This window comes from Rhinolophus ferrumequinum, chromosome X (assembly GCF_004115265.2).
Source record: "Rhinolophus ferrumequinum isolate MPI-CBG mRhiFer1 chromosome X, mRhiFer1_v1.p, whole genome shotgun sequence".
Classification (NCBI taxonomy): domain Eukaryota; kingdom Metazoa; phylum Chordata; class Mammalia; order Chiroptera; family Rhinolophidae; genus Rhinolophus; species Rhinolophus ferrumequinum.
In genome coordinates this window covers 18,924,805-18,944,103 of record NC_046284.1, presented here as the reverse complement: position 1 = coordinate 18,944,103, position 19,299 = coordinate 18,924,805, and positions in this window count along the sequence as shown.

Sequence of the window (19,299 nt, the reverse complement as noted above, 5' to 3'; positions counted from 1 at the left end):
TTCCCTGGAGGACCTATCTGTTGAGACCCAGTGTATTCCTTCATTGTCTTCATTCCTTCTGTCCTTCACTGTTGAATATCTCTTCCATTTGATTGTTCCCAGGAGCAACAAGTGGATGATTTCATGTATTCCTGACACCTGATAACTATGTGCAACTACCATGAAACGTCCTAATTGTTTCTAAAGAGGTCTATATGCAGTTACATGTAGTAACAGGGACAGATCTCACAAACACAATGTTGAGTAGAGGAAGCCCAACACAAAAGAGAAGATCCTATCATGCTGCCAGATCCCTTTATATAAAATTCAAGACCAGGCAAAATTAAAGTGTTTAGCCTTGGGGAGGGGTAGTGACTGGGAACAGGAATAGAAGGGGCTTCTGGAGTGCTAGTCAAGTTCTATTTCTTGATCATGGTGCTGGTTACAGGAGCACTTTCAATTTATGAAAATTAAATTAAACTGAACACTTACGATTTGTGCACATTTCTGAATGTAAGTTATATGTCAATGACATTGTCCCTAAACAGGTGTCCATCGAGGCCCACTACATATAAATTCCCACTCTGGGTGACTCTGGAGACTCTTTTACCTTCCAAAGAGACCAAAAAAATAAAACCTGAAATAGGCAAAGGACCCCTTAAGTGTCCCCTTGATGGTTAGGATACCTGCAGCCAAACTGTAGTCAATCTTTGGGCTCCTCCAAAGACCCTTCCAAGTCTACTTCAGCCCACTTCATCTTCCCTTGCTCAAATGCTTTTGTCTCCCACTAAATGCTGTTAAATATTCTCTCTTCACTTTTATTGCTATTTATCAGCTTCCAGTGAACTTGCCTGGAATCCCAAACTTCACTCTAAGCTTCTCAAGGGCAGGAAAATAATTTATATATTTCTTTGCAAATTCCACAACATAGCATAGAATAGCATAACATAGGGATGGGCACAGATGCCCAATTCATAGCTGCAGACAAAATAAACTCCAATACCCAGGTAGAAGGGAGAGGGAAAGCTCCCACGATCAGAATGGATCTGACTATTCTACTCTTCAGTTTCTAGGGCCACTCAACATGTTCTCTGCTTTCACATGTAACTAGTGAGTCAATATTTTTTCAGATTTCACATTGGCATGATGTGGTCTCTCCCTTGAATTAGGACCTGTGAATCAAATACCTATCCAGGTTTGGTGAGGCTGTCACCTTAAAGAGTCAGTAGACCCTGGGCATTTTTTTAAATTAAAGTTTATTGGGGTGACAATTGTTAGTAAAGTTACATAGATTTCAGCAATTCTCTAATACATCATCTATATATCACATTGTGTGTTCACCACCCAGAGTCAGTTCTCTTTCCGTCACCATATATTTGATCTCCTTTACCCTCATCTATTACCCCTTTTCCCCCTTACCCTCTGGTAACCACTAAACTATTTTCTGTGTCTATGAGGTTTTGTTTCCTCACTGAAAACAACAAAAGAATAAGACTTTGGGCATTTTTTGATATAACATTCATAGCTTCAACTATTTTATGAGTGGGTCTTAAAGGCCCATGACATGTAGTAATTTGTAATTTTGCTGAGGCATAAATTTGAATTGCACACACTTCAAGGTTGATGTGATGGAATAATTGGCTTAGTAAGAATACGATGGTTCTTAGGAAGAACATAGAAGTTACATGGAAGAAATTATATGCCAATTATATAATTGTGGGATTTGTGAATTGGAGGGAAGTGGAGATGAAGTTTTCTGCATGCCCTTCCTAAATGTCAAGGGTTCATTGTACTTTAATTTCCTCATCACAATAGTCAGAGATTTAGTCTTCAGGTATTTATTTCTCATTAGCATTCATTTGATTAAAACTGTCTTAAATGCAAAGCATACAATGAAATGCTTATTGAGAGGTAGGGAGAGATTCAGAAGAAAATGAGATTTTTCATAACAAGAAATGAGGCATCAAGAATCTTGGTTTTTAATCCTACTTCTGCAATGAAATCCCTGGCAGATAAACTGACTAGTTTGTGATTTGGGGCAGTTTGCTCTCCTTTGTTCCTCTGTTTGCCTATCTGTAAAGTGAGGAGGGTAGAGCAGATTATTTCTTAGGTACTTCCAAATATGACATTATAGGAATTTATGACCAAAACTGTATTTCTGTTTTCATTTGAAGCTCTGTTTTTAGTGAAGACCTCCAAAAGAGATTAATAAGTGTCATTACTGAGTATACACTAGGCTAACACCATAAGAACATGAGGCTGCATTCACAAGTAGCTTTTCACCCCATGAAAGGTGTGGACAGCTCCTAGACCACAATCAAGTTTAAATAAACAAACAAGCAAATGAATAAACAGACAAATGACTCATACATTTTTATCAATTTGGAATCTTTTAAAAATTCTGTGGACTTTCTTTTGATTTCAAAAGAGAAACATTTTTGCACTCTCTGATGTTTCTTCTGAATTTTAATGTTTAGTTTCTGGAACTAGAAAAGTGGACCATGAATCTGCCCTTTATTTCAGGAGGCTCAGCAAATGGAGTGCAGTGATCCAGAAAGGTGGCTGCCTCCGGAGTTGGAGGTGACAAGTAGGAATGGAGTCCAACTTGGAATCACAAAATAATCAGAACTGGAAGAGAGGATGGAATACCATCTCTTGCTAGATGGGGGGAAATTGAAAGTTAAAGAAGTGAAGTGACTTTCTTTTAACTTTTAGTTTGAAAATATACGTATATATACTGAGTACCTACTATGTGCCAAGTGCTGGCAATATAGCAGTGAAAAAGGTATACAAAGTTTTATAGAGCTGACATTACAGTGATTGAGAGAGACTAACATTAATAAATCACACAAATAAATATGACAAGTCCTAGAAAGGAGAGGTACATGGTTCCATGGGAACTGAGAATGAAGTGCTTGATCTGGTTGGGAAAGTCAGCAAATGCCTTCCTGAGGGAGCCATGCTGGTGGGAGCTGAATGATAAATAGTAGCTAACCAGATGACAAAGAGACAACATGTTTGAAGGTTCTGTGGTAAGAACTGGAGGTAGGTATTGTGGCTAGAGAGGAGAGAATTCAGGTAAGGGTAGTGCAAGATAAGGCTTCTGCTTTGAGCAGGAGACAGGCTGTTCAGAGTCTTTGTCCTACGAGTGACAGGAAACCATTGGAGGATTTTAAGCATGGGAAGATCATGGTCAGATTTGTGTTTTTAAAAGATGTCTCTAACTACTATGGGGTGAAAAGGATATTTGGTGAGGGAAAAGGCTGGGGAGGTAATTTGGGTCCAGCTGTGGAAGGGCTTGAATGATAGGCTAAGGAATTGGGCTTAGTTTTGTGGACAATGAGGACTCTTTAAAAGCTAAGGCTGGCAAACTGAGTCCACCCCAGAGGATGGTTGTAAGAGAGTCTTGTGTAAACTCAACAGATATTAGTAATGTTTGTTAGACACCATGAAGAGATAAATGAGAAATAGATGCCCTGATCTTCATTCCTCCATATTCTGAAGTTGGCAGCTGATACAGATAATCAATTAACATTCCTGACCTTCATCTAACAAGAAGTGTAATGATATTTCCCCAAACATTCAAGTCACTGGAGAATATACCAAAAATATAATTCTCTCACATATCTCTGACTCAACAAGTATTTATGGAGCCCCTGCTATGAACCTAGTGGCTAGGTTCATAGTATTACCTACTGCTGTGTAACAAATTACCCCCAAACTTAGTAGCTTAACCTAAACACATTTATTACCCCATGGTTTCTATGGATCAGAAATTCAGGCATGGCTTAGCTGGGTACTCTGCTTAAGGGTTGCACAGGCTGCAATCAAGGTGTCTGCCAGGGTTGTCATCTCATTTGAGGGTTGAACTGGGGAAGGATATGCTTCCAAGCTCGTGCGGTTGTTGGCAGAATTCAGTTCTTGAAGGGTTGTTGAATTGAGGACCTCAGTTCCTTGCTGGTTGTTCACTGGAGGTAACCCTCAGTTCCTGGCCTTGTAGGTCTTTCCATCATGGCAGCTTGTTTCATCAAAGTGTGATAGCCAGTGAAACAAGAGAGACACCTGATGCTTATTAACGAGGACTTTACAACCTCCTTGAGGAGGTGAGATCCATATATAGGAAAAATTGGAAAGCAGTGTATATGGACAGACTATAATTAAATGGCCAAATGTGTGAAAATAGGCATAGAATTTTGATTGGAAGTGTTAGTGACATTGGGAAGGGGAAGGCATTCTAGATAAGGGGTATAGTGTGTGCAGCGATGTGGAAATATGACAGTATGGTTTGTTCCGACAACAAAGAGACTGGCAATCTGGGTGAGTAGAGGGTAAGTTTTGGGGTTTAATGGAGAGCAGGCGAACTAAACAACAGATCCCAAGTGTGCCTTAGAGATTTGAGAGAGAATCAGAGTTAGTTGAAGTAATAACCATCATCTCTCCAATGGATGTTCCTGTCAATGACCAAGGGGGTACCATCTGACTGGGCCTTAACAGTGCCCATATTGATGAGTATGTACTTTGACAAGAATTGTGATTTTTAGCATTTATGGTATAATTTTATTTATGTGATCATTGCTACATTCAGGATGTTTCTCTGAACACTTCCGTCTCCGAGCAACAACAAAAAAATTGAGCAGTAGCTCTCCCTTTTATTACTTCACATTTTTTTGCTCCCATATATGAGCTAGAGAGCCTTTTCTTCTTCTTGTTGTATATAATTTCTCTTTGAGGTCAGTATTAGAATGTATTTCTTTCATGTCTGGTCCCCTAACCCTGAGAAGGCTCATCCCACTTTCAATACAAAAGCTTGTAAACTAATAAAATAACGTTCATTACTAAATAGTTGAAAATGATGGAGATCGTGCATTTTATTTGTAGCTCCCTATGGGGATTAAAAGCGATTTAGGGAAATGATTTGTTTTTTTCCAACCCCTAGCACAGTGTCATATAGCCTCTGATAAATGTGCCAAACAGATGATCGAGTGCAATGCCAATGATTTTTAAATGTGAGAAGGAATTTAACTTAACCTGGTGTAATTTCAGTTCCTTGTACAAAATGAGAAGTCAGTCCAGATGTGGATTGCTTTTGTATCATTTAAAACTGCTCTGGGGGGATCTCCACCTCCCAGGTAGACAGAGGCTTCATACAACAATGAGCCAGTTTATCAAACACAGAATTTACTGCTCATTGTTTTTCTATTAGGGAAGAATTACGCTAAGCCCAGCAGCAGACATTTTGTGTTACCATGGCAGCCCATATTTCCTGCAGGGTTGTGACCCCTAATGACTACAGTGGGAAGGCAGAAAAAAATACAGACTCTTTGAAGATCAGTAAATAAATGCATTACTTATGCAAACTGTCTCTGAGGTAGCCCCACAGTACAGAGGACAAATGAGGAAGCTCTTCAGATTGAGCAAATGGTTGTATGTAAATACCTGTATTGAAAGAAAACAAATCACCTTGCATTTGATTATTCGTTTAAAAATCTGTTCGGTCTGATAATGAAAGTAATATAAAATGGACTTCATACTGAGAAAGTACAGAGGGTGCCAAAAAATGTATACACATTTTAAGAAAGAAAAAATACTGTATTAAAATTGTAATACTCAATATTTACCAATAACAAAAGATGAATACAAGTTGCTTTTGACTTCTGCAATTACAAGAGGAGCTCAAAGTGTCCAGACACTTCTGATTATGGCAAACTACTGCTTGAGCAACGTTGACCAAAGTGTCCACTTGCATCACTGCACATGCTGTTTCAATTTCTTCCCGAAGTACCGCCAGTGTAGCCAGTTTTCTATGGTTCACCACATCCTTTAATGTCCCCAATAGGTAGAAGTCAAGGGGTGTTAAGTTGGAGGTTCTGTTGCATACTCACGCTCCCATTGTCATTGTACTTCCACAATGTTCTCGAATTTCAAATATCACTTCAAAATGGTCTTGCGCTCCTCGAATGACAACCGTGCTTCCGCCATTTTCTTTGTCCTGCATTCGTTTAATTAACACCATCATTTGAGAAAACGTCATACTACATATTGCTACTCTAATTCAATTCAACTTCGAAAAGTAATACATAGGTAACATCTCTTAAAATGTGTGTACATTGTTTTGGCACCCCGGTAGTATTGTTGTGCATGAAAATAAAAATAGCTATTGCTGTTTTCCTTTCATTCTCAACAACTAATTTTTTTCCCCATTGGCTCTTCAGACATAACATGGCTCCTGGAATAATTTTGCAATGTTCCTCGATGGATCACAGGGGAAAAAATGAGCGTGATCAACTTTATGTAGGCATTGACAATGCAGTCTACCTTTTCTTGGTGAAAGTGGTTTGGTATTGTTTTTGACCAATTTGATTTATCTTAATTGACCTGTTACATTTCTGAACAAGCTGAAAACAAGATAGAAAATCAAGCATCAATTTGGGCCTACTATTTGAAAAGTATTTTCTCGTTCATAGTTCCTTTGAAATCACACCTACATTTATTCATACAAGAAATATTTACTGAATGCTTACTATACTACTTACTATGCTGTTCAAGGTACTGTGTTCAGGTGAAAATGGACCTAAACTTGTATTATTTGAGTAGATCAAATACAAGTGGATTGCATTTGCTTGGTATATTCTCTATTGCTCTCAAATGATTTACTTTGTTAAGTATAAAAGGAGGGAAATATGGCATAAAGTGGATTAACCACATGCCTGAGATGTTGCTAATTCATTTCTTTTTAATAGTGTATTTAAGTAAGTAACATTTATTTACCAGGAACTTATTATGAACCAGGCAGAGCTCCAGCCAATGGGGATGGAGTTGTGGGCAAGATCTAGCCTTTGTCCTCAAGGATAACACAGCTGTGGTTACAGCAGCTCACTTTGACTTGGCAGCTTGCCCTGCTGCTATTCTAGTAATGAGAAGGGACTGCACTGGGGAGAGTGTTTCCAGTAGTGTGGATTGATTTGTGTTGACCCATTAGTGGCCTGTCACCTGGTTGGCCTCGTATCAAGGGCATGGAGCTGGGCCAGGCGATATTCACTTTTTTATTACTTATTTCTTCTATAATATTTTTTACTGTATCTCCTGCATATTCTCTCCAGCCAGGAGCATTTTTCAGAGCTTTACTGTCTATACTTGACATTTTTTTTAATTGTAGGAATATTGTTATTTTATTCCACACATTACCTCTGTTCCCTTCTTCATAGACTCTGATATACACTTCCTTCATTCCCTGCCCCCCAGCAAAAGATCGAGACTCACTGGAAAGACTAGCCTAGGGTCAGGAAGCAGTCTACTTAGAGATCCATTCTTCAAATTTGGCTTTAATAGCTTTAAGTAGATCTAGAATGAATCTGCTGAATGAGTAAGCCAATATTTTAAGTACTTGAAATTCCTTGGCCAAAAGTGCTAAATAAATTGTTAAATGTTACCACTCCAAGAGGCAGGAATTTAACAGTAATCACACCTATGAGGTGGATATCCCTTTTCATAAAACAAACAAAACCTCAACCATCAACACAAAGCAAAATTGTTGTTGCACTTTGGCCATAAAGTTATGAGCTTTCAGTTGGAACAGTCCATTCCTTGCATGAATAAATCTGTTTACACCAATTCCTTCTCCATACTATCCCCATGAGTTGCTAGAAAAGGGAAGTAAGTTGAGACTAGACAAGGCCATTGTGGGATGGGGATGTCCTAGAAAACGGGAGGAGTCAATTGGGTTGAACACTAGTCAAAAGAACTGATATTGCATCACTATACTAATCAGCCAAAGGGTGGTAAATCTTGAATTGGCTGACTTAGCTGCAGCTGATTGTGCCTGTAGATATCATTATTGGCTATCCGTCTGGTAGCCTCTGAAGCAGCCTCCCACTGCCTAGCTATAAGGCTGAGAAATAAATACCTCTATTCATCAAGTGAGTGGCCAACAGACCATAATTCTGCTCCTATCTTTTCAGAGACAGCAAATAAGCATCATAACTCATGGTGAAAATATTTATGAAAGTTTCTTCCAAATTTAAGACTCTTTGATTCTATGATAAACTCTTGGAGAGCAGTTTTAGAACTCATTTAGTATTATATTTTGTCCTTTCTGGTCTTCTGGCTTCCCATAAAATAATTCCACACAACTTCCTAGACCATGGCCTGAGCAGGAGAGAGTCTTTATGTCTGTCCCTTTGTAAATTCTCTGAGATGACTAGGCTTAATTGCTCAGCAGATGTGCAACTGCTAAACACAGGGTTTGGCACTAGAGAGAGGGCATATGGAGAGAGTTGTGCCAGTGAGAGTGATGTTGGTGTCTTCACCTTGTCTCTACTTATTCCCTCCAGGTTCTAGGCAACTTTCCCAGTACAGCTTAAAAGTAGAAGTGGAATGGCTGAATTGGGGTTGTCCTAGCCTGCAAAAGGAAAAAGAGGAAGGGCAGCCTACCTTCTGTACCTCCCAATGTGTTAGCTTATGGGGCCTGACATTGGTTTTACTCCTGTCTGTAGCTATGGCATTACATGGACCCAGGAGTGAGGCTTCAAATTGATTACCACCTCAGAAATGAAATATTACCTGGAGGAGACAACAGGGAAATGAGCAAATATCCTAGCAGGGCACAGATTATAGAGGAAAGTCTTTCAAAATCATGTATGAATAGACTTGAGAGTAGCTTTCTTCATCTGGGCCAGAAGTGCTCATAATGGAAAAGAGACTTTAACAATATTTGTAGCATTCAATAATTATTTAGTGGGCTATCTCCATGACAAGCCTGCTGGTGGAATCTGATGGCAATTCTAGTGGGAGAGGATTTATGAAAAGAAAAATAGCGCTGTTGAGAGAAATTAGGGCTCAGAAAATGTAAGAAGATGGGCAAGGTGACAGGATGATTGATGCAGCATGTGGAGCTTCATAGGGCCTCCGAGGAGAGGATTCCAGGAGTGACCAGGAGTGAGTCAGCTGGCAGTGATTTGAAATCAAGGAGCAGCTGTAAGGGGATCGTTCAGTAGCTGGCCACCAGGGCTCAAGGAAGACATCTTTGGAAGTAATTCAGAGGAGGGCACAGTCACTGGGTCAGGGCTGGACTGCCTGGGCCAGAGACAGATTTGCTTTGCATAAAATCAAATTTTACTTTCTGACTATATATGTAAACATGAGGATAATAGGAATTTTTGGAAACTACAGAATATTATGGAGAAACTGAAAATAACTCATAATTCTACTACCTGGAAATAACCACTATTCACATTTGAAATACATCCTTTTCAACTCTCCACTCTAAGCCCATGTATCTATTTTCTTACAAATTTGGGATCAGTGTGTTTTACAATCAACTTGCTGTTATCCCCCACATAATAACATGTTGTGATCATTCTCCTCCTCTTCAACTGTCTTAATCCTACTGATCTTTAAGGGCTCAGCCTAAGCTTCACTCTCTCACAGCAAATTTCTCTGAACCCTAGACATGATGTAGTCCCTATTCACTGGGCTTCCATGTCACCTGTTCTTGACATTTGACTGCACTCATCTCATTTGCTCATCTCTTACCTCTTCTGTGAGAGTACTAGTCTGTCTTGGTCACTGTTGTATCCCCAGAATCTGGCCCATAATAGGCCAAAACTCAATGTTTGTTAAATATGTGGATGAGAGCATTTTTGACTTGTTACTCAGTGGACCTATAACTTAGGGCCAACATGAATGGAATAAGAAATCCCAAGCTTGGGACCTGGCTGTGGGTAGGGAGAAAAAGCAGCAAGAGCAAGAGTGCTTGACTAACAGATGCTTTTTCTGTGCCATGTTAGCATCACCTACAAAGCTGAACATCTACAACTCACCCCATCTAAATATGGTTTGAACCCTGATGCTCCTTACTTTGCAGTCAACTCACTTTGTTCTTCACTGGCTGATGAACCTGTGATGTGAAGAGGAAGTTCCAGAAGCATGATGCTGGGGTGAGGGAAAGGGTCTGGTACAGAGGCCACCATGATGAGCACCATGAAGCACATAAGGAGTGCTTCAACTTCCCCCTCCTACCTCTTTAGGTGGTGGTGTTGGTGGGAGTAGTAGTAGAGAATGTATTATACCATGAGCAAACCATCCAGGGGAGCCTGGACACATTTATTCCATGGGCTTTGCTCCAGCACAGAGACGCTGCCAAAAGACATTCAGTGGGTCTTTAAGTCCCAAAGTAAGGAGCTTCCAGGTGTAGCCTGAGAGAAGTGTGTCTGGATTATGAGAAGACCTCAGCAGCTCATGCACTTGATGGAACCCTAGCAAACTGCATAGAGAAGGATTTTGACCTATTTCAGGATAGCAAGGATGCCTGACTCTTGCTCATTGCAACGCTGCTCTATGTTTATGTAAATGATCCAGTCACCAGCTAGTTTCTTCTCATACTTTTGATAAAACTGGAGAATAGTAGATTTTTGACAATAATTTCATTGAACAGTGTTTTTTTTAAAAGTCCAATAGAGTCTCACAAAGTTAATTTCTGTTATTGATGTTATTCCTGCCACAATGAAGTTAAGAGAAAACGATTGCTTTGATTTCTGATGAAGAGAAAGAATTATAAAGTGGAACTCTTAAGTGTTTGACCATCTGATAAGACTTCTCTGGCATTTAAAGACCAGCAATCTTTGCAGAAGTGGCAAAGCACATTCAGCCTTCAAGCAGTGTATGTTTCTTGTATATTTTTATGGTTGCCTTTCTTGCTTTCATGTTTCTAATCAAGTTTAGAATTATACTGACATGTCCTGTAAATATTTTTTATTAAAGTTTATTGGGGTGACAATTGTTAGTAAAATTACATAGATTTCAGGTGTACAATTCTGTATTACATCATCTGTAAATCCCATTGTGTGTTCACCACCCAGAGTCAGTTCTCCTTCCATCACCATATTTTTGATCCCCTTTACCCTCATCTACCATCCCCTCGCCCCTTACTCTCTGGTAACTACTGAATTTTAAAAATAATTCCATTTGGAATTCTCTCTATGAAGACTAACCTCCTTAAATGTCTGTCATACATTACTTCATCCATTCAACATCCTACCATGTGTAAGTACTGTGCTAAGAGCACAGTGACAGATGAAAGAAGACAGTTGAAGGAAGCAGGGCTCTTGCTGCCAAGCAACTTACAGTTCTGTTCCAAAGCCTTCAAGGGCTTAAATGTCAAAATTCTTCTCCTGGGCTTTCATGGCCCTTTGCCTTTGAAAGAGATATGATGCTATTTTCTCTGGCCATTCTTTCCTTTTCCTCTGCTTCAAGATACAACCTCTGTTCTAGTCCTATTACAGACACACTACATATAGCCCCACCTTTTTGTCCTCACACTTCTCCTCTCCCATCCTCTCAAGGCTCAGCTCAAAGTCTGTCTCTTCCGCGTGTCTTCTTGGCTCTACTTGCAAAATACACATCCAGAGTCAGGTCACCTCTCACCACCTCCATTGCTAACACCCTGATTCATGCCACCGTCATTGCTTCCCAGGACTATTCGTAAGAGTCTCCAAACAACCTCCTTGCTTCTATTACTGTACACCTAAGTCTGTTCTACACACACTAAAGTCATATCATGTCACCCCTCTGCTCAGAACCCTCAACCAGCTCACCATCTTGCACAGAGTCCAAGCCAAAATCTTTGCCATGGCTTGCAAGGCTCCATATGACCTGGCCCCTCTGTTACTTTTCTGATGCTATTTCTCACTACTCTTCCCCTAGCTTACTCTGCTCTGCTCTACAGGATCTTAACCATAGTAGATCTAACACACTTGTTTGATAATACTTTTAATGCTCCTTTTATTATTCTGAAATGAAATGTATAAATAATATAACTTGCCTATACACCTATCTTTAAAATACTAATATAATGTCCCCCAATAACATAAAAGAAATACAAGGAAACAATTTATAATAAAATTGTACATATTTTAATATGTAAATCCTGGGACACAGCTACACTTGAAAATATAATGAAGTAGTAAGAAAATATAATGAAGTAGTAAGAAACTTTGCATCTATAACTCATAGTGATAGTGTTGTAGGGGCTATTCTAATATGTAGAACTGCTTTGCTGTTGGTGAGGTAAATTTTTTTCTTGAAATGGTAAATATTTCTTAATAAAGTTCCAAACAAAATGAAATAAGGTTTTTCCTGCCACAGACATCCCTTTTCCAAGTAGAGTCCTCCAATCATTGGAATACTTAAAAAACAAAAAACAAAAACGTCCGCTCACATTTTCAAAATGACCTCTAGGGGGCACTGATGCCCCACTGAGAACTATTAATCAGTCCATTGATCTTGGTGACTATGCAAAGCTTGTTCCCACCTCAGGGCCTTTGCACTTGCTGTTCTCGCTGCTCAGAAGGCTCTTGCCCCAGACATTTGAATGACTCCATCTCTCTTTACTCAGGGCTCTGCTCAAATGACACTACTTTAGAGAGCCTTTCCCTGACCATTCTATCTAAAATAGTACTCCTGCCCCATAGACCTCTATTTTTGCACTCTTCTTAAATTTTCTTCATATTACTATACCTGTTGCGATCAGACATTACCTTAGATATCTATTTTATTACTTATTTATTGCCTGGCTCTCCCACTAGACTCTAGTGAATAGAAAGAAATCTCCAAGATGTAAGGGACTTCTATCTTTTATATTGTTTTATTTCCAGAGTCTAGTAAATAGTACCTGGTCTATAATAGGTACTCAATAAATATCTGTTAAAAAATATGCCTGTCAACTCGCGCTACTATGCACTCACATGCAGGTCTGCCCTGTAAAAGTCAGCACTGTTATGTGTTATGTGTTGCCTCAGTGAGGTTGGTGACTGTTGTCTTCTCTGTGGGTTTTCTTATTATGAGCAGGTACTAAAGTATCCAAAGGCAGACAGCTTGCTAACCAGCCAATCACTTGTCTGTGTCATGCTTATATTTACCTCTCTCTTTTGTTCCCTTCCAGGGTAAGTATTTATAAATCAGCATCTGAATTATATAAAAAATGAAACTACTGCACTGCTTAGAAATGGTGTATTTTACTGGACAAGCTAGAACATTGTCCCTGTGGTTTAGGTTACGTCTTTGATTTACTTACTAGCTCAACAAACCAAACAAGCTAGTGTACTGGGTATCTGATCCCTGATGTGGGAGATGGGGTATCAGCCAAGTGAAAGGATTAGGTCCCAAAGACAGGGGCTTGATGAGGTGAGGGAAAGGACTCTCCAGAGTGGCAATAGATAGAGGAGCCAGATAGTGAATGCAAACTACATACACAAGAATGCTCCAAGAATCAAGAGAAACATACGAAGGTGTGACAATTAAGTTCACGAACTTGTTCCAACGATGTTGCTAACGTTTTTTTGTATCAGAGGGAATTATGAATTATGAATTTGTACCAACTGGACAAACAGTTAACCAAGATTACTATTTGGAAGTGCTGAAAAGGCTGCGTGAAAAAGTTAGACGACCTGAACTTTTCGCTAACAATTCATGGCTCTTGCATCAGGACAATGCACCAGCTCACACGGCACTGTCTGTGTGGGAGTTTTTAGCGAATAAACAAATAACTGTATTGGAACACCCTCCCTACTCAGCTGATCTGGCCCCCAATGACTTCTTTCTTTTTCCAAAGATAAAGGAGATATTGAAAGGAAGACATTTTGATGACATTCAGGACATCAAAGGTAATATGATAACAGCTCTGATGGCCATTCCAGGAAAAAAAGTTCCAAAACTGCTTTTAAGGGTGGACTAGGCACTGGTGTCAGTGCATAGCTTCCCAATGGAAGTGCTTTGAAGGCAACCGTAGTGATATTCAGCAATGAGGTATGTAGCACTTTTTCTAGGATAAGTTCGCAAACTTAATTGTCAGATCTCATAACCTGTCTTGGGCAAATGAGGAGAGGAAATTAGGAAGAAAGATAAAAGGTCAGGAGTTGGATCACCACAGGAATAGAATGGTTGTTGAAGAGCAACTTCTGCCTGGAAGATTCTACCTTCATGTAGTCACATAGCTCACTCCTTCAATTCCTTCAGGTTTCTGTTTAAATGTCATCTCATTAACCAGATCATCCCTGAGCACCGTGAATAATATAAGACTCCTTCACCATCAGCCTATGTTCCCCTTAACCTACCTCTTCTTTATAGCATCATTACCACCTGCCATCATATATTTATATTGCTATTTGTTTATTTCCTGCCTCCTACCCAACACCCCCTCCATCAACTGTGATGTCAGAACAGGAGTCATCACACAATACTCCTAATTAAATATTTGTTGAATGAATGAATGAAAGAATGTACCAAGGCATGACTGGCCAGGATAGTATTTGTTCTGGGTATTTCCAACAGACTTCTGCTTGGTGTCCTATGTGAAAGTAGGAATATCCTAATTCCTCTACCCCAGTGAGCTGTGAGAGGGTCCAGAGAATGACATGGGAATAAACATGCTTGGGAAAGGGTGACCTCTGACTTTAGTAAATAGGGGCCATCGGTAGAAATATTAATTATAACTGATTACTTTTCCTAAACATATTCATTTGTTTTCTTCCATTCCTCTCTTTCATACTATAGTAGATTGAAAAACCACAAAAGTCACCAAAAGTGGCCCTTTGCCCCCATATACTTGTGTGACCTAGACCAGCTGTTGGGTGACCAGAAATTCTATAGGATTGAAAGATTAGAGTTCAGACCAAAATTTTCTGGACATCTAGTTTCTTCTCCGTTAGGAATTCATTCAGATACCAGGAGAGTTTATTAATGAATCCAGGTTTCCTCTCTGATTCCAGAATGGCATTAATAATTAGCCTTCCCAACTGTTGTAATCTTAACAGAGCTATCCCATTTATTGAGTAATTGCTGTATACCACCTACTGTGACATGTTCTAACAACACTACACAATAGGTATCATCATTCCCATTTTACAGAGGGGCAAACTGAGGCTCAGACAGGTTTCTTCATTTGTACAAGATCACAGAGTTGGTGGTAAGTGGCAGAGACCATGATTTTTTCATTACATCTTGCAGTAAGTAGGAAGGCTAGGAGTTAATTAAGCGTCAGTGCTACCCTAACCCCTCTGCCAAGCCGGTCAAGAGTGGGGACTGAGATCCAACCTGACACTTCTTAAGAGATACTCTGAATGGTCAAACCCACAGAAATGTCAAAAAACTTTGTATCCATCCAACCTTGGCCAGGGGTGCCTATAGACTCAAAAACAAATACTGCTGACTCCCCTTCCCCTCCCATCAAAGTGTCTTTCCAACCTCTCTGCTTTGTTATAATAAGGAAACAAAGTGTCAAGAGGACTGGTTTCTCTGCCTGGGTACTTTCTGAACAACTGTGGGCTGTAGTCTGCACCTAAATTCTTCCATGAAATGGATTTTAGTTGCTTTTAAATATAACTTTCTGCTGCACATTACTATTGTTTTTACATATATATCCTCTGTCCCCTACTCATTTGACGCTCCTAAAGAACAGGAACCAAATTTTAGTCACCCAGTACTCTCCTCAGTAACCTTTGGCCTTCAAACCAGACTAATCCCCCAATCCTCACGGAAATTTATACATCCCACTGGACAGTCCCCAGAGCTCCATGTGGCACCTTGATATGCAGTAGGTACTGAATATATACTTGTTGTTTGCTTACTGTATCTTGGTCCTCTTTACAGCAAAACACTAGACCCTCTCACTTTGTTTTTGCCTTTACTAATTCATTCATGCATTGTTTCTTTCATTCTTTTATACAACAATCTTTCCGCTTGAGGTTCAGAGAAAATAGGAATCTCTCTCTCTCTCTCTCTCTCTCTCTCTCTCTCTCTCTCTCTCTCTCTCACGTCTCACTTTCTTCTAGTATGATCCCGGTATTCTGAGCTCTGTGAACATATAGACCCACTCCTTAGCATCATCAATGTCTGCGGAGGGTGAGAAACTTCCCTCAAGGGCTGGGACCTCCCCCCCACCCCAGGTGAGGACAGCGATGATATCTGACACTTATATTGGTATTATCACTTTCCTGAGTACTTTCTTATATCTCTTATTTGCATAGCACAACATTCCTGTAAGTTAGTCATATATTATAATCCTAGAGAATATTATGCTAAGTGAAATAAGTCAAATTAAGAAAGACAAATATCATGTGATCTCACTTATATGTGGAATCTAAAGAATAGAATAAATGAGCAAAGTAAACAGAAATAGTCTCAGAGATACATAGAGAACTGAGGGTTGCTAGATGGGAGAGGAGTGGAGATGAGCGAGAAGGTGAGAGGATTAGAAAGCACAAATTGGTAGTCACAATATTGCCATGGGGATATGAAAGACAGTTTGGGGAATATAATCAATAATGTTGTAAAGATTTTGTAGGGGGTCAGAGGGGCACTTGTCTTATTAGGGAGACCACTTCATGGACTGTGTAGATGCCTGACCACTGCACTGTACACCTGAAGCTGAAGCTGAATAATATTGAATGTCAACTATAATTATATAGAGAGAGAGTCAAGGGGTGTGGAGTACAGTATGGGAAATAGAGTCAATGGAATTGTAAGAGCTATACACTATGTCAGAAGGGTAGTAGATTGGGGGAGAGTGGTTATCACTTTGTGAGGGGTATAAATGTCTATTACATTGTTTTGTACACCTGAAACTAATAAAAAACGAATTCTCATTTTACAGAAAACAATCTTGGGGAATTTTCATGATTTTCCCAAGGTCACACAGCAAGTTGAATGGCAAACTAGGGTTCAAACCTGGGTCTTTGGATATCTAGTTCAAAAGGTGCTTTTCTGGGACATGTTAGGGGAACAGAAGACCCTGGCGACCACCTTGCCTTCATACCCCAAATTCAATTTGCTGCCCTAATACCTCACAGGAATGGAAGAATGCAAAGAAGTTTCATTCTTTACTAGGTTTCAGTTGGGCAGTGTCCAATTTGTTTACTAGCTATGATTGGAAACTGTTCCAGATCTCCTAAGCAGAGATGTGTTTATGTTCTCACCATAGGCCTGAGACCATCCTTACTTGAACAGGCTCCAGTCTAGTAGCCATTGCACTGGGGCAGACACAGGGACAGCAGACATTTGCTGAACACCAAACCTACACTCTCTCAGTCACCCCCTCCTTCCATTCTGGGCTGCTTTTTCCTCACTTGAAAATTGCTAACATCATCAACATTCTGAAGTTCATTCCCATTCACTCCTGTTGGTAGCATGTGCTAGACTCAATCTGTGTTAATCTAAGAAGGTGCCAATCCCAACCTAAATGACTCTGCTGTAGCTCACCTCAACACAGTTTCACTATAGTCCCTGTGGAAAGTTGAGCATCAAATTCCTGCTCCCTAAAGGAATTAAAAAAGACCTAAATAAATGGAATGACATCCTATGTTCACGGATTGGAAAACTTAATATTGTTAAGATGGCAATACCATCCAAAGTGATCTACAAATTCAATACAATCCTTATCCAAATCCTAACAACCTTTTCTGAAGAAATGAAAACACTGATCCCAAAATTCATGTGGAATTACCAGAAACCCCGAAGAGCCAAAACAATCTTGAAAAATAAGAAAATTGGAGGACTTAACATTTGCCAATTTCAAAATGTACTACAAAGGTACAGTAATCAAGCCAGTGTGAGACTGGCATAAGCATAGACATATAAATCAGTGGACTTGAACTGAGAGTCCAGAAGTAAACCCATTCATCAATGGTCAAATTATTTTTCTTACAAGTGTACCAGGACCCTTCAATGGAGGAAAGAATCATTTCTATAACAAATGATACTGGAACAAATGGATATCCATTTACAAAAGAATGAAGTTGGGCCCCTATCTCATACCATATGCAAAAGTCAAATCAAAACAAATCAAAGACCTACATGTAAGTGTTAAAACTACAACACATAGAAGAAAACATAGAAAACAAAACAAGAAAACATAGGGGAAAATCGTCATGACCTTGCATTTAACAATGGATTCCTAGATAGGACACTAAAAGCATAAGCAACAAAAGAAAAAAAATAGATACATTGGACTGCATCAAAATGAAAAGCTGGAGTGAAAACGCACGGCCGCCGGCGGCGGTGGCGGCGGCGGCAGCGAAATCCCAGCCCACGGCGGAGTCTCAGCCGGCGGCGGCGAAAACCGCTGTGGCACCCGCAGTTCTGGGCACGCACGGGATCCCAGGACGGAACGGAGAGGACAGAGACCAGGGGGGCCCAGTTTAAGAGGCACAAGATTCAACATATCCAGAGGCCAACTCCAGACCAAACCAGAGTACCGGGTTAGACCTACAAGTCACACACCCAGAGGGAATTCTCTGCAGGCACTAGAGCCCATAGAGGCCAAACCACATTTAAGTGGTCAACCCTCATGCAGCAGAACGCCTTGCGGGGGGCAGAGCCAAGTCTCACAAAGAGTCAGCCCAGGAGTTAACCCCACCTACTCACAAGCAAAAAGCAATTAAAGATCTTCTTGAACAGGACAATATACACAACACAAGAGTCAACTTTGGAGCACACGCAGAGGAGAAGAACGAAGTAGTGCAAGTCAAATATAAAGGACACATACTACATAAGATAACCTAGCAAGAACTAAGAACTCTAGGGGATCTACCTAATACATCAGAGCAAACACAGAGAGTCAGCCGGAATGGGGAAACAAAGATACACGTCCCAAATAAAAGAACAGAAGAAACCTCCACAACTGGAACCAAATGAAGCAGACGTAACCAACCTTTCACAGACAGAGTTCAGAACACTGGTGATAAGAATGTTTAAGGAGCTTAGAGAAGACATAAAGAAGGATGTAGAAATCATAAGGAACAACCAGTTAGAACTAAAGAACATAATTACCGAAATTAAGAACTCACTTGAAGGAATTACCAGCAGGTTAGATGAAGCAGAGGATCGAATCAGCGACTTAGAAGACAAGGTAGCAGAAATCACCTAAAAGGAACAACAGAAAGAAAAAAGAATAAAAAACAATCAGGATGGCTTAAGAGACCTCTGGTACAACATCAAGCGCAACAACATGCGCATCATAGAAATACCAGAAGGTGAAGAGAGGAAGGAAGGGATTGAGAACATATTTCATGTAATAATGTCCGAAAACTTCCACAACCTGATGAAGGAAACCACCATACAAGCCAAGGAAGTGCAGAGAGTTCCAACCAGGATAAACCCAAACAGGTCCACACCAAGGCACATTATACTTAAAATGGCAAAGCTTAAAGACAAAGAGAGAATCCTAAAAGCAGCAAGAGAAAGACAGAGGGTTACATACAAGGGAACTCCCATAAGACTATCAAATGACTTTTCTACAGAAACATTGAAGGCCAGGAGGGAGTGGCAGGA